Raw genomic sequence first — 14,729 nt, forward strand, 5'->3', positions numbered from 1 at the left:
GAGAATGCTAGGGGTGTTTAGTTAAGCATGATTATTGTTTCGCAAACAAAAAAAGTAATGTAACTATAATTTAGTTATGTTAATATGACTTTTTTACCTACACTAATTCTTAAGTTTTAATATGAATTACTTGTTGGTATGAATTTACAAAGTGTTTAAAGTACATGTTTTTAAGAAATATTTTATGAGAAATTGGTTGAACTTCTTATAAGATTTAAAATTATTATTATCTTATTTTAAAATGTTGAAAATATTCTTCCTATCAGATATATTATATTTATCTATATCTATATCTATAATCTATAATCTATAATTTATAATCTATAATCTATTAAAACTGTGAAGGGTCTACGAAATGTTGATTAAATTTTTTGCCCTTCACTAAAATATTTCTCTTTAGGAAAAATCGTCTTTACATATTTCTCCTATTATTTTAGTAATATTAAATGTTAACTATATTAGCAAAAAATAAAACATTTCCTCACAAAAATACAATTCCTGAAATCAATCCTTCCCATGAAATCAAAAAAATAGTAATAAAAATAAATAATGATACAAAAAGAAAAACACAACGTGAAACCTCCTTTCCCAACCTGAAATTAAAAAAAAAAAAAAATTAAAAACAAACCACCCCAATGTGAAACCAAAAAGAAAAATAATATAATAATTAAAAAAATTATAATTAAAAAGGACCTCAAAAATAATATAATAATAAAAAAATTATAATTAAAAAAAAGTAACCCTACGTGAAACCAAAAAAATATATATAATATAATAATTAAAAAAAAATCTTCTACGTTAAAAAATTCTACAATAGATAAAATTATCATTTTCATTTTTCTTCAATTATTATTTTTTAAAATTAAAGATAATTGATAATAAAATAAATATATGAAAAAAATTAAGAGTACTAAAATATATGAAATATGAATTAAGAGACCTAAAATATATGAGGGGAAATTAAGAGTCCTAAAATATAAAAAATATATTTCTTGAAAAAACAAATACTATAAATATTGCTATTATGATGTACCGTAAATTACCTGATAACTTAGTAATTAAGTTGATATTACTTCTTTTTATTGAAAAACTACGGCTATTTTTAAAATTGTCATACAATTATGGACATAATAGTATATATATAAATACTAATATAAATTATATAGGAGTCAAATGTCAAATTTTTTATTTATAAATTCTTTTTGTTTATGTGTTCAAACTCGAGTTTGAATTTATACTTTATAGGATCACTTTTTTTTTTTTTTGCTTACATGAAGTTTGTTCGGCGAGTTTTTTTTTTTTTTTTTTTTTTTAATTCTATCTTCTCTATACTTTGGACTTCCTTTTATAATCATCAATCTTGTGTGGTTCTTTTATTTATGTTTAATTTGTGTCCTAGTTTACTATTGAATTTTTATGAAAAGAGTGGCGTGTATAACTCTTAAATATGTCAATAATCTTCAATTTTATTTCAAATGTAGTGTACTCATGAGGCCATGATCATGAAGAGCATGGAAACAAATACCAAGTTGTTGAAATTATTGACATTCAAGGTATTACTATTTACATTAAATTTTCTAAATTAACAATTGCCTATCAATAATATATGATAATTTATTATTAACTTCAAAAACATATTAAGACTCTAGAAAACATAACTTAAATCACAAACAAATTTATCTCTATAATCATAGATACTATCAAGAGTTAATTGATGATAAGTTCTATACCTAAATATGTTCTTTTTTCAACATGCCGTAGTTTTTGAAGAATAATCTTAATAAAGAGAGACAACTAATATAAATATCATTAATTAATTATTAAAGGAATCTTAATTTTAAATAGATTATAATACTAAATAAAATTTAAAAATAGATATTTAGGTTAAAATAAAAAAGGAAAGAATACATACAAATTTTTTATTTGCTTCCTTTTAGGAATATGACTCAAGTACGATTTTTTTCTTTAATTATAAAATTTTGATTTGTTGAAATCTAAATTAAAGTAATGGTAGAGTTGACCGTGTTTCTTTTCTTATTTTACTTTTCATTCTTGGGTGTGTTAATAGTATTTATACTAATAGTATTGTTGTAAATCTATAGTTAAATAATTAAGAGAAAATAGCTTGTTTACCCCCTCCACCCCACCCCCTCCCCCGAACTATATCCGAAAGAGCTGAGACACACCTTAACTTCAAAGGGGTCCTATTACCCCCTAAACTATTTAAAAGTGGATTTATTACCCTCCCGAACGCTGACAACCAGACCTTTGGCAAGAGAGCGTGATACACGTGCCCATAACATTTTGACACGTGTTTTTTTGTTTAAAATTGATTTTTATTTACTTTCTTTTCCATTTTTTATATGTTTTTATCATTTTTCATCATTTTTTCACCATTATTTTTTTCATCATTACTTTTCATCTCTTTTCCTTTACAAACTTTATTATTCCCACTTCTATGCAAATAATTTTTCGACGACCTTGAAGCAGGATATAGTGAACAATACCGAATTTGAAATTTTCAACGATTTTGAAGTCGAAAATAATAAACAACATCGAATTTGAAATTTTTGACAACCTTGAAGTGGGAAACAATGACAATATCAATTATTAAATTTCAATAATCTTAAATCCGAAAATAACGAACAATACCAACTTCAAAATTTTCAACGACCTTGAAGCCGGAAACAATGAGAAATACTAAATTTAAAATTTTTGATGACCTTAAAGTCAGAAACAACGAACAATACTGAAAAGTTATACTGCTAACGGGACTTGGTCCTACTTCTGCTCTTTCGCAGGTCTGAATATAGCAGGACTTTCACTAAGACAAGTTATAATGCTTTGATGGGGAGCACAAGTTAAAAGCAGGATCAAACCTTACTATAAAGCACTACCAAGCATTATAGTTTGGGAATTGTGGAGAAGAAGGAACAAGAGTAAGAATAATGGCAAGACTACAAGCATTCAGAGGGTCATTCACAATGTGATGCATACACTACATATGCTTCTGAAGGTCAGAAATCCCAAATGTACATTTAAAGGAAGATGGCCAGATGTATTACAGTAATTGAAAAGTTACAGAGGAGGTATAAGGATAAAGAAGGTTATATGGGAATTTCCCCCGAGAGGTTGGCTGAATTACAGATGACGCCTCTAGGGGAAATTCGGGTTTAAGCTCCTATGCTTTTACTCTCAGGGATGAAGATGGAGATCTAGTTTATGCTGAAGCAACTAATATAGAGGATACAACAAACACAATGGCAAAAGCTTTAGTGATCTTACATGCAACTAAACATTGCAAGCACTCAGGTTTTGAGCAAGTTATTTTCTAAACAGATTCTTTATTACTTAAGAAGGTCTTGTTAGGTGAATGGAAATGCCCATAAAACATAATTCAAATTGTGGAGGAGATAAAGCATAACATTCAAGGGATACATACAATCATTCAGCACATATACAAGGAAGGGAATAAATTGACGGATTACTTAGCTAATCATGCAATAAATTCAGGAGATTGTTCATATGCAAGCTTCAACTACATGGAATCACAAGGAAGAAAGATCATTAACAGCGACAAACTACAGAGCCCATATTTAAGAGTTTCATCAGCTAAGGGATGATCAAGGGGCAGATAAGGCAGATGCTTCAGTTTTTCACTAGCTACATAATTACACAAGAAAAAAGGAAAAAGAAGATGTGAAAAAGCTATCTAGCCTAGGCTATTACAGCCTTCAAAATGGTCTTGACAAAATGGAGGGGAGTGGGCCGAATCAGAAGCAGAAAACCTGAGAGAAGATCCAATGCTATGAGGAGCCAGCATCCCGATGGAGCACCCTCAGTTCACAATGAAATCCATTTCCACTTTCATCTACCAGAGCGCACAACTGAGACAAGAAATGATTAGGAAAAACATAAAGGATGAAGAAAAAGATTAATAAAAGAAGATCTCTTACTCTTGAAAACTGATGTAGAATCTGAGATGAACATAAGGGAACACCATTTATAACCCAAAGAAAAAGAAGAACCATTTTGTTATTGAGTAGCGGTGGCAACATATTTTCAGGTGGGAAGGGATTAGAGAGGTAAGGCTAGATTAATGGAAACGGATCTCTTACATTTATCTGCATGTAATAAGAGTAGATGGGATGGGTTTGGGGCAGAATTGGGTTGCCGGTTTTTTCTTTATTAGTTGTATTAGTTTGGGTAGTAGTTGGGCAAATTGGCCCTTGTGATGTTGGTTTTTTATTATTAATCAAACCCAAAATTCTCCAAAAAAAAAAAAAATACCCAAATGATGAAAAGACATACAAGCTATTCAAATGTCATAATTCATCAAAATAATATGATACAATGTAATATTATATGTTAGTTGAGCCAAGATTCTTTCAAAAATAATTATTTTATTCTCACAAGATAAGTTTAAAGTTTACATACCTTTTATCCTAGATTTTATATGGTATTGTTATGCAATACGATATAATACAGTACATTATGAAAAAAATATGTAATAGCCATCCTAACTCTTAGGTTTTGTGATTTGCTTTATAGATCTTTTACTAACCTATTATAAGGGGCGGTTCTAATTGGTAAAAACATAGGAAGCCGCCTTAGGCCCCTAAATTTGAGGGTCCTCATTTTTTATAATAATATAAATAATTTTTTTAAAAAAAATTGAATATTATTTATAAAAAAAATAATTTTTTTATATAAAAGGAAAGAATTATTATAAGAAGTTCATATATCTAGTGTACTATGTATCAAGAAAGATTAAATGCATTGATTATATTATTACTTAGAAAAAACTAATTAGAAAAGATCGATTATATAATTTTGAAAATAGAGTTCATTAAAAGAAAGTTATTTTTTCTTAAAATTTTAAGACTTCCGTTTGATTTTCGCCTTAAGCCATAAATATGCTTGAGAGCTCAATATTATCTTTTATCTTTAAATTTATTTTGAGAAATTTTAAAATTCAAATATAACTCTTACTATCACTAACAGAATACTTTTGACTCATTTAATATAAAGTTAAAAGAATATTTTTGACCCATTTAATATAAAGGTGAAATGTGTGGAGAGTGGAATCAATATGATTTATGGTAAAATGATGGTACTCCTCTACTTTTAACTAAAAATTTCATATTCGAGTTTGAGTATGAAAAAACGTAACATATATTATTTGAAAATAACATAAAAAGTATCATAGATTACGATAATTAACAACTTAAAATATTTAATGATATATTGAAAATTTGATTTATTCTCTAATTAAATACTATCACAATTATATAACACGGAGAGAGGAACATATATTATTTGAAAATTAATTCGTAGCAAGTACTATTAATCACAATAATTAACAAATGAAAATATGTAAAAACTATATATAAAAAATTTGATTGACTCTTTAAATTCAATCAGTGTTACATAAATTGGGATAGAGGGAGTAGCATATATTATCTAAAAATTATGTAGAAGTATTATAAATCATAATAATTAATAATTTAAAATATTTAAAAATTATATAAAAATCTTAAAATTATATTTAAAAATTTGATTGACCCTCCAAATTTTATCAGTGTGTCACGACCCAAATGGCCATGAGTGGCACCCACATTAACCTTTTTGTGGGAGAACCATCTATACCGAACCATTACCCAAACACTTAATCAATTTTAAGATGATATTATTATAAAATCAACATAATAACAATAATTCAGGACCAATCATTATTAATGCAAAAGTCAAACAAACTACTTACTAAAATCTTCAAGACCCGAAAGTCATCGTACAAGAACTACTAACAAAGATCATGTCTAAAGAAATATCTAAAAATAAAGTAAATAAAGAATGTTTCATTGTCCGAAAGATGGAGAAGAACAAATCAGATGACCCATGACAGCCTGGAGACGGAGTGCTCACCCTCGGATTAAGATCTGATATCAAACTCTAGAGGTGAGGTCATGTCTGAGCTTTTAGAACACTTTTTGTACTCAACAAAAGAAGAGCACGAAATAGTATCAGTACAAACCATTATGTACTGGTAGGTAATAGACCAACTCAATTTAATAGCATGTACACAACATAAATCAAATAAAAAGTAGACAGGCATCGTCACGTAACAAATATTCAAGGAATCAACAATATAACAACAACAGGTCAAATAGTGCTTACAAACAAGCCACATAACCATTAAGAGTATCAACTATACTATAAACATCCACAGAATCAACACAAATATGTACACATATGCTATGGGACTTATTTTTGTTCAATTAGTCATGACCTGAAGGGAACAATCTATGTTCATGTACCGTACCGGCGTGGTACCCGATTCAACGTATACATATTCGTACCGACGTGATATCCGATCCAACATATGCATATCCATACCGGCGCGGTTCCCGATCCAACGTATACATATCCGCATCGGCGCGGTATCCAATCCAACATATACATATCTGTACTACTGCGGTACCCGATCCAACATATACATATACGTACCGGCACAGTACCCGATCCAACATAAACAAGTGATATTAATATCAAATTTACACTACCTCACAACATATAATATGATGTATCAAGTTTACAAGTACACTTAAAGTCATAAGACTATTCCATCAAGTAAATTTTCAATAGTTATTTATACACACCTCAACAATCCAAACATCATCAATTTCAAGTATGTCCGAATATCAATCAACATGTATCCAATTTAGGAGTATACACAGAATTAAATCGAGTCTAAACTCCAATTAAGCCGTAACCTACCTCAGTCAAACAACCCAAATACAAGCTACTTTGCAAGGTCTTGCCCTTCCGTAAAGCTTTCGAATAGTTCAAATCTATCAAAATGTATAATATCTATAAGAGTACGAATCCAATGACATCAATTTATTCATTATATCTCAATCACTAACAAATTATTACCTTACCATTATTTCAAATTGACATGATAATCTCACGAAACAGTAGTAATAATACATTTCATTACCTAGAAAATGTTAGTCATTCTACTGTAGCATCATGAAGGCTTTTGTCCTTATTAAGGAATTAATCTTTTGTCATTATTAGGAGCATATGATTCAAATAATTTGCCTAACCTCTAATTCTCCTGCACGTACACCGTTGCTCACAAATTTAACCTACCATTCTTGCCCAATTCACTATTTAATTTTCAATTACAGTTTAAGCCTACCAATACATAGATAAGCAAAAGAAATTATTTCACGCACCTGAAGCAGTCGACGTTCCTCTACTACAACGTTCGTTCTCCTCCCTTAGAAACTAGCTGATTCTATTATTAATATATATGATAAATTCTATCCAATTAAATTTATTTTTATATTAGTCTTATAAGTAAATAAATTATAGTTTTAACCCATTAAATGACTGATTAAATTAATTATCTAAAATACCCAACTAATGACTCAACTCACTTCGAAACACTTCAAAAATCGATACTATCCATCTCCGTAAGTCATAAATCAGTGTATAAATAAGAAATATGAGAAAATTTCAAAAACGACCAGAAGATCATTACATAGTTTCACATAAATTAAAATGACACAAGTACAATAATTATAAAGTACAATAATATAGTAACACATATTATCTACAAAATTATAAAATATTATACATCATAATAATTAACAATTTAAAATATTTAAAAAAATTTCAAAAAATTTAAATGTCTCTCAAAAATTTATTGATATCACATAAATTAGGAAAGAAAAGAACAACATATGTTGGACTCATGGTTGCACGGGCTCTTGTGTCTAATCTAAGATGGACAAAATTCAGAAATAGGATACTTAGCCCCTTAATTACAAATTTCATAGCAACACTTTCATAATTGCATATTATAGCAACTTTTGATATGTATTTTTGCAAAGTGTTGCTATAAAAATACAAATACAATTGTTTTTACTGCATTAATTATCTGATTTAAATATGGTAATAATTCCATAAATTAACAATTAAAGATTACAATCCCATTAAAAGCTCACTAATCACCCTTTTTCCATTAACTTCTAACAACCCTGTTCAAATTCAAAAAAAAAATGTATTATCCACTCACTATATGCGTGATTCTTAAAAAAAAAAAAAATCGATTCAAATTTTCAGTCGCTAAACGCATGATTCTTCAAAAAAAAAAATATCAATTCAAATTTTTATTGAAGTTTCAGATTCGCTGTAATTGAACAATTAAATTCAATTGTATTTGTTTTTGTTCAAAAAAAGTTTCGTGAAGTTCAACTATCAATATTACGTTGTTCTCGTTAACACTTTGAAATTCAATTATCTTCTTCGAATTAGTGCTTAAGTGCGATTTTAGGTATTAGATTAATTTTTTTTGTTGTTGAATATATTTTGTTTTTGCCGATCTTTTTTTCAATTCCTCAATTTGTGATGCATTGTAGATTTATTTACTGCTGTCGTATAATCAATTATAAGTATATTGAAAATAGAATTCAATTTTAAGTCTGTTCAGTACTTTTTTGAAAGCCTAGCAGAACGATTGATCGCAATCAGCTTGATTGTGGTTGTTCAAACTGATATATTTGGTTGTGTTCGATTCTAGTGTTTTTGAATTACAGTGTATGTAAGCTTTAACAGAATCTTCTGAACTCTTGTTATTGCTGGAAACTATTGCTTTGATTTTATTTTACTTTAAACACTATCATATGTACTTTTTTAGTGTTGTCGTTGGTTCATATGTATTGGTAGAACAATAAATTGATTGAAATCATTTTGTTCTAGCCGATATAATTCATTTGGTTCGACCTGTTTGTATTTGATTGTAAAAATACTCATATGTATTTTTGTAGCAGCATTGTTGGTTCATATGTATTGTTAGAAGAATAAAAAAATATAATTCTATTTGTTAGATTTGATATAATTGAGTATGTTCAAACTGATGTATTTTGTTGTGTTATAATCTGATGTTTTTGAATTTGAGTGTATGTAAGCTTTAACACAATTTTTTTGAACCATTGTTATGGTTGAAAAAAGTTGTTGTGTTAACCGAAAAATCTATATTCCTTATTAGTGTAAATGTATTTTTGAGTTTATTTGGTGGTTGTGTTAATTTGTTTGCTATTATAATAGAAAGGTGAGTGTTGTAACAATAAACATCTGACAAATATGTATGTTTATTTACTTTATGTAAAATCAATTAGAAATGAGAAGCATACCAGTTCTTGTGAAGCACTCCGGTAGGTGGGCGTATGAAAAAACTACGAAGATTACATTACTGATGCTATATAGTTGAGCACAATAGCATCATTCAATGATGTGCACGATATTTTAGCACATCACTTAAATATGGACTTAAAATAGGAAACAGATTCTAGTAGAATATCAAATCACTGATAATACAGGGCAAATACAAATACATAATGATATGGGTTTAAAGGTGTTTGTGTTGCAGAAAAAAGATATTCAAGACATGAACTCATGTCTTACTTTATATGTAAGTATTTTGCAGAAAGTTGTATGGAGTAGTTTTGCAAGTTCATCTGTGTGTGTTACTGAAAGAAGAGACAGAGCTGTGACAACTTGGAAACAATATTAACTACATATAACGAAGGAGCTTTGGTGGTATCTGAAGATGCTGCAGCATTAGATGTATTTGAGATGTATATGGTTGAGGTGATTATCTCAGACCCACATCACAAGGATATTGAGGAAGTCCAGGTTTACTTGACCAAGAAAATCTTAAAGTCAGTCATCTGGAAAGGATATGTTTGGGAAGAAGAGCATCAACTCATACAGTGGTTGTGGGGCTAAGGGTCACAATAGACGTTCTTGTAGGAAATATCATAAATAGAACATTTGTTCTTCTTTTAGATTCTTAGTTAAAGCATTCTTCTGCATTTTTTATTTGAATGAACTCAATTTTATGTATTAAGTCATTTATGCTTCATTGATGTATGAAAAGTGTTAAATCTGAATGTTCTGTTTGTATGTATGTCAAAAAAAGAATACTTATTTGCATTGTGAAAAATACTAGTCATATGTATTTTCAATACTGTATATGTATTTGTAACCCATATGTATTTTCAATACTCTGTCAGCATACTCTATTCATATATATTTTCAACTCATATGTATTTTTATCACTGTAAATGTATTTTCACATTGATATATATTTTCAACACTATATATGTATACATGTCTAAAATCACTACATATGTATTTGCAACTCGTATGTATTTTTAAAATTATATCTATATTTTTAACTAATATGTATATTTAATAATGTTTATGTATTTATAAACATATTTATTGTTAATAGTTATATTTATGTTTAAAACTAAACAACTAAAAATTGATATTTGAACTGTGTTAGAACTTAATAATGTATTTATTCATATTACCAGAGTTGAACACCTAACAAAAGATTTAGATTTGAAATGTATTTTTATCTAATTATCTGATCACTGCATATGTATTTTAACACTGTGTAAGTATTTTTAGGTTATATGTGTTTTTTAACTGTCATATGTATTTGTTCATCCATATGTATTTTTAGTTGTATATGTATTTTTTGGGTTAGTTCTCGCTGCAATATGTAAAAACTGAACATATAAAACAAGTAAAATCGAACAAATTTTTCACTTACTGTAACATGCAGTTCAATATAAGTTTGCAAAAATACATATTAAACTACATCCATATACCCGTTTGTTACAATATCCAATGTGATAAATCCACAACCCATCATACATCTAGAACTTATGTGACACTAGTTATTCTACTTTGCCTAACAGGCCTCGATGGTGCTTCGAAATCACTATGAGCATTCGCGTCTTGTTTCCGAATACCATAGTCCCACAGTAGTGCAGCATATCTTCTACAGAGTGTGTTGACATGGACATATTTAGTGCCAAACGAGAAAGTTTTCTTGCAATGAATATATCGTCAGGCAGCACCTATAAAAAGTAAAACTACAATATCTTAAACTATAACCAAAATACAAAGGTTAAAAAGAACGCAACTCACATCAATCCCTAACTTCATATCAGCATGACATCAATCTATAAATTCATATGTATTATGAACAACAAAAAAAATTACAAAAATCATCACTAAAAGCAAAAAACATATGGTAACAAAATATCAGCTCTCATGAATTCATAAATACATATCATGCTGACATAAAAATACATTTTACACCTACACCTTATTAAACAAAACAAAAAGTACATATAACATATATATGTATTTGAGTATGAAAAAAATACAACCAACACAAAAAAATACATATCAAATATACTTAAAAATACATTTAGCCACTAAATCTTCATTAGTATCTCACATATGCTAAAATACATATTAACGGCTAGAATTCCCTAAATACATATTAACGGCTTGAAAAAATACATATTAACTGCTTATTAAACACAATAAAAAAATACATATATAAAACATTTACAAAGCCAAAAATTACCTCATCTTCAGTGTCTTCTTCGGATTCATCAGCGGAAGAAATCTGAACATCAACATCCTCCTTCCTTACTTCTTCAATTTCTTCGGCTTTCCTTTTCTTCTCATACTTTATTTATTTTTGTTCTTTTAGTGAATCAATTTTCTTCATCCTTTTACCCTTTTTCAAAATTTCAGTAATCTTCATCGCGCCGTTTCGAAACTTGGACTTAATTTTCTTCGAACTCACAACTTGTTTGGACTGTAAAGGGTTTGAAACAACTTTAACTATATTTTCTTGAGTTAAACCAAGACTAAACGATGGTACATAATCAGAAACCAAATTAGTATTTTGTAAATCACTTTTTGATAGTGATTTTACTGTGTGTTTAGCCATTAGAGAGTAGAATCATAAAAACGAATTTGCTATGAATTTAAATATAAAAAAAAAATAAAAATTGAAAACTAATATGCAATAACTGAGCTAAATAGATACCTGAATTATAAGAACAAAATCATTTCAGATCGTGGTTGAATTTGTGCGAAAGGAAAAAATTGGAAGAAGATTGGGACGCAGGAACAAGGATAGAGGCGTGAAAAATGAAAAAAAAAATTTTGAAAAAAGAAAATATATGTTGGAAAGCGTGAAATAGGGAGAATATGCACAGTAACTTTTTCTCAGGGTAAAAGTAATTGAGTTTTATTAAAACTAATGATATTTATGCTACATGAAGTAATTACACAAAAGTATTGCTATTTTTTGTAATTTAACTCTTAAGTATGCTACTCTATATATTTTTTCCATCTAAGATATATTTGTATTGAATGTTATTTTGGTACTTAATCTCATATCAAGTCGTTCGAATGGAGAATTTTTTGGTAGGAAATATTGTTCTTTCAATGAATTCTTTGTGGCATGAATAAGAATTATATCATAACAAAGAATAATAAAACGAATCAAGTCTCATACTATACATTTTAGTAGAAAAATTAATAGTTTTCTTAATAAAACATATCAAATCAGAGAATAAAAAATCAAGTCTCATACTATCCATTTTAGTAGGAAAATTAATAGTTTTCTTAATAAAATATAGTGGCGGGCGTTCGATACTTCGGTTCGGATTCAATTTTTTTATTTCGGTTTATTCGATTTTCGGTTATGAAATTAGATGTACCGAAAATCGAACTGAATTATTTCGGTTTGATTCGATTTATGTAAATTTAGGTTCGGTTCTATTTGGTTAATAATTTCATTTTTTCGATTTTGGGCCTATTTAATGGGTTAAGTTATATTTGTAAATCGAATTGGTTTAACTTTCTTACGTTAAAGAAAAATCAATATAAACTTGTAAAGTCTTCTAGGTGACAAAAGATAATAATCATCTCTAATACAAAAATCAGATGATTGACTATATATTAATTTTCGATTGCAAAAATCAATGCAAAAAGTAACTTTCAAGTTTGACTGCTGAATGTATTTGAATTTTGGGGGTCTGGGCTGTAGGTAGTAGTGGGTTGGAGCTAAAGTCTAAATAGCTAATGAACTTAGATATTATAAATATTAAGTAATAAACACACACACACACACACACACACACATATATATATATATATATAACCCACTAGTACCTACAGCCCCGACCCCCAAAATTCAAATATATTCAGCAGTCAAAATTGAAAGTTACTTTTTGCAATCGAAAGTTACTTTATATATATATATAAAATTAAAAAAATTACTTTTTGCAAAATTGAAAGTTACTTTTTGCAATCGAAAGTTACTTTTTTTATATATATATATATATATATATATATATATATATAATTAAAAAAAGTATATTAAAAATTTTGGTTTATTTCAATTTAAACCGAAAACCGAATTATGTCAACCTAAACATAAAAAACTGAATCGAAATACCGAATTCATAAAAATTAATATTTTTCTTAATAAAACATATTAAATCAAAGATTAAAAAATCAAGTCTCATACTATCCATTTAGTAGGAAAAATAATGGTTTTTCTAATTAAACATATCAAATCAAAGAATAAAAAATCAAGTCTCGTAATATCCGTTTTAGTAGGAAAGTTAATAGTTTTCTTAATAAAACATATCAAATCAAAGAATAAAAAATCAAGTCCCATACTATCCATTTTAGTAGAAAAATTAATAATTTTCATAATAAAACATCAAATCAAAGAATAAAAAATCAAGTCTCATGTTATCCATTTTTGCAGAAAAATTAATTGTTTTCTTATTATAAAATTTCAATTCAAAGAATGTACGAATTTAGCAAAACATAATTCATCTATTATTTTACCTAATATTTCTTTTCCATTCAAATTTTCTATGTTTGTAGCTTTGTGCACAGTATATATAGCCATAGATGAAAACTCATTTTGTTCAATGCAATATTCATATTCTAAATATTTTCTTGAATTTTTTATTTTTTTTAAAAAAATACATTTCCTTCATAGTCAAAATGGCCAATTCCTCAACCACTTTATTCATGTTGCTTCTTATTGTTGTATCAGGTATGATATATGTATCCTTCAACATTATTTTTCTTGAATCAATCTGCTTTCTAAAACATCTCATGAACAGTATTTCAACATATAATAACAGTAATAAAATAACTTTAACATTAGACATTCAACGATTTAATCTTGCAAGTATACAAAAAAAAAATGCGTCATGATTATTTTAATAGTTATGATTTATTTTTCAAATATTTATATATGTTTGTGTATTTATAGGTTCAATGGTGCTAGCAAGTGGAGGATGCTTGACTAATTTGGGGGTTTGTGGCGATGCGTGTGACCAAGAATGTTGTCAAAGTAAATGTTATGGCAATTTCCAGAACAAACATCCAAGTCCTATTTGTGAGATATTGCCTGGAAGTAATGAACGTTTATGCAGTTGTTACCATGTTTGTTAGTTAAATTAGAATTTATATTTAATTGTTATTGTTGGTTTGGATGTCATTGTTTTGAAACCAAATGATATTTTCATGATATAATAATATATGGCTGTGTCCATCTTTCATTTCCTTTTATTTCTCCTTTTTTTATTATTATCACTATGAATTTAAAATTGATGGCACAATAAGAAGATTAAAAGGTAATATAACTATGTGGAAAGAAAAATATGCATGTATATCTTACTTCACGAAGATCCTTCTTCTGTCTTCATTTTACATAAATCCTTCTTTTTGTTTAATTGTGCGAGAGATGATCAGTAGAATTTTCACTAAAAAGATACTATATAAAAATTTAAAAAATAGACACGCTTAGAAAA

At 27.9% G+C, this 14,729-nt stretch overlaps 2 long non-coding RNA genes across 2 annotated transcripts; one reads left to right on the forward strand and one right to left on the reverse strand.

The window, feature by feature from the left end:
* Positions 1-3,476: 3,476 nt before the first annotated feature.
* On the reverse strand, positions 3,477-4,311 carry LOC124888636. Its single transcript, XR_007047181.1, has 2 exons — positions 3,957-4,311; positions 3,477-3,887 (listed from the first exon to the last, which is right to left on the reverse strand). It is a non-coding gene; the product is annotated as an uncharacterized LOC124888636 (long non-coding RNA).
* A 9,549-nt stretch (positions 4,312-13,860) lies between these two features.
* Positions 13,861-14,487, forward strand: LOC124888637. Its single transcript, XR_007047182.1, has 2 exons — positions 13,861-13,966; positions 14,189-14,487. It is a non-coding gene; the product is annotated as an uncharacterized LOC124888637 (long non-coding RNA).
* Positions 14,488-14,729: the final 242 nt, after the last annotated feature.

The sequence above is a fragment of the Capsicum annuum genome, chromosome 11 (assembly GCF_002878395.1).
Source record: "Capsicum annuum cultivar UCD-10X-F1 chromosome 11, UCD10Xv1.1, whole genome shotgun sequence".
NCBI lineage: Eukaryota > Viridiplantae > Streptophyta > Magnoliopsida > Solanales > Solanaceae > Capsicum > Capsicum annuum.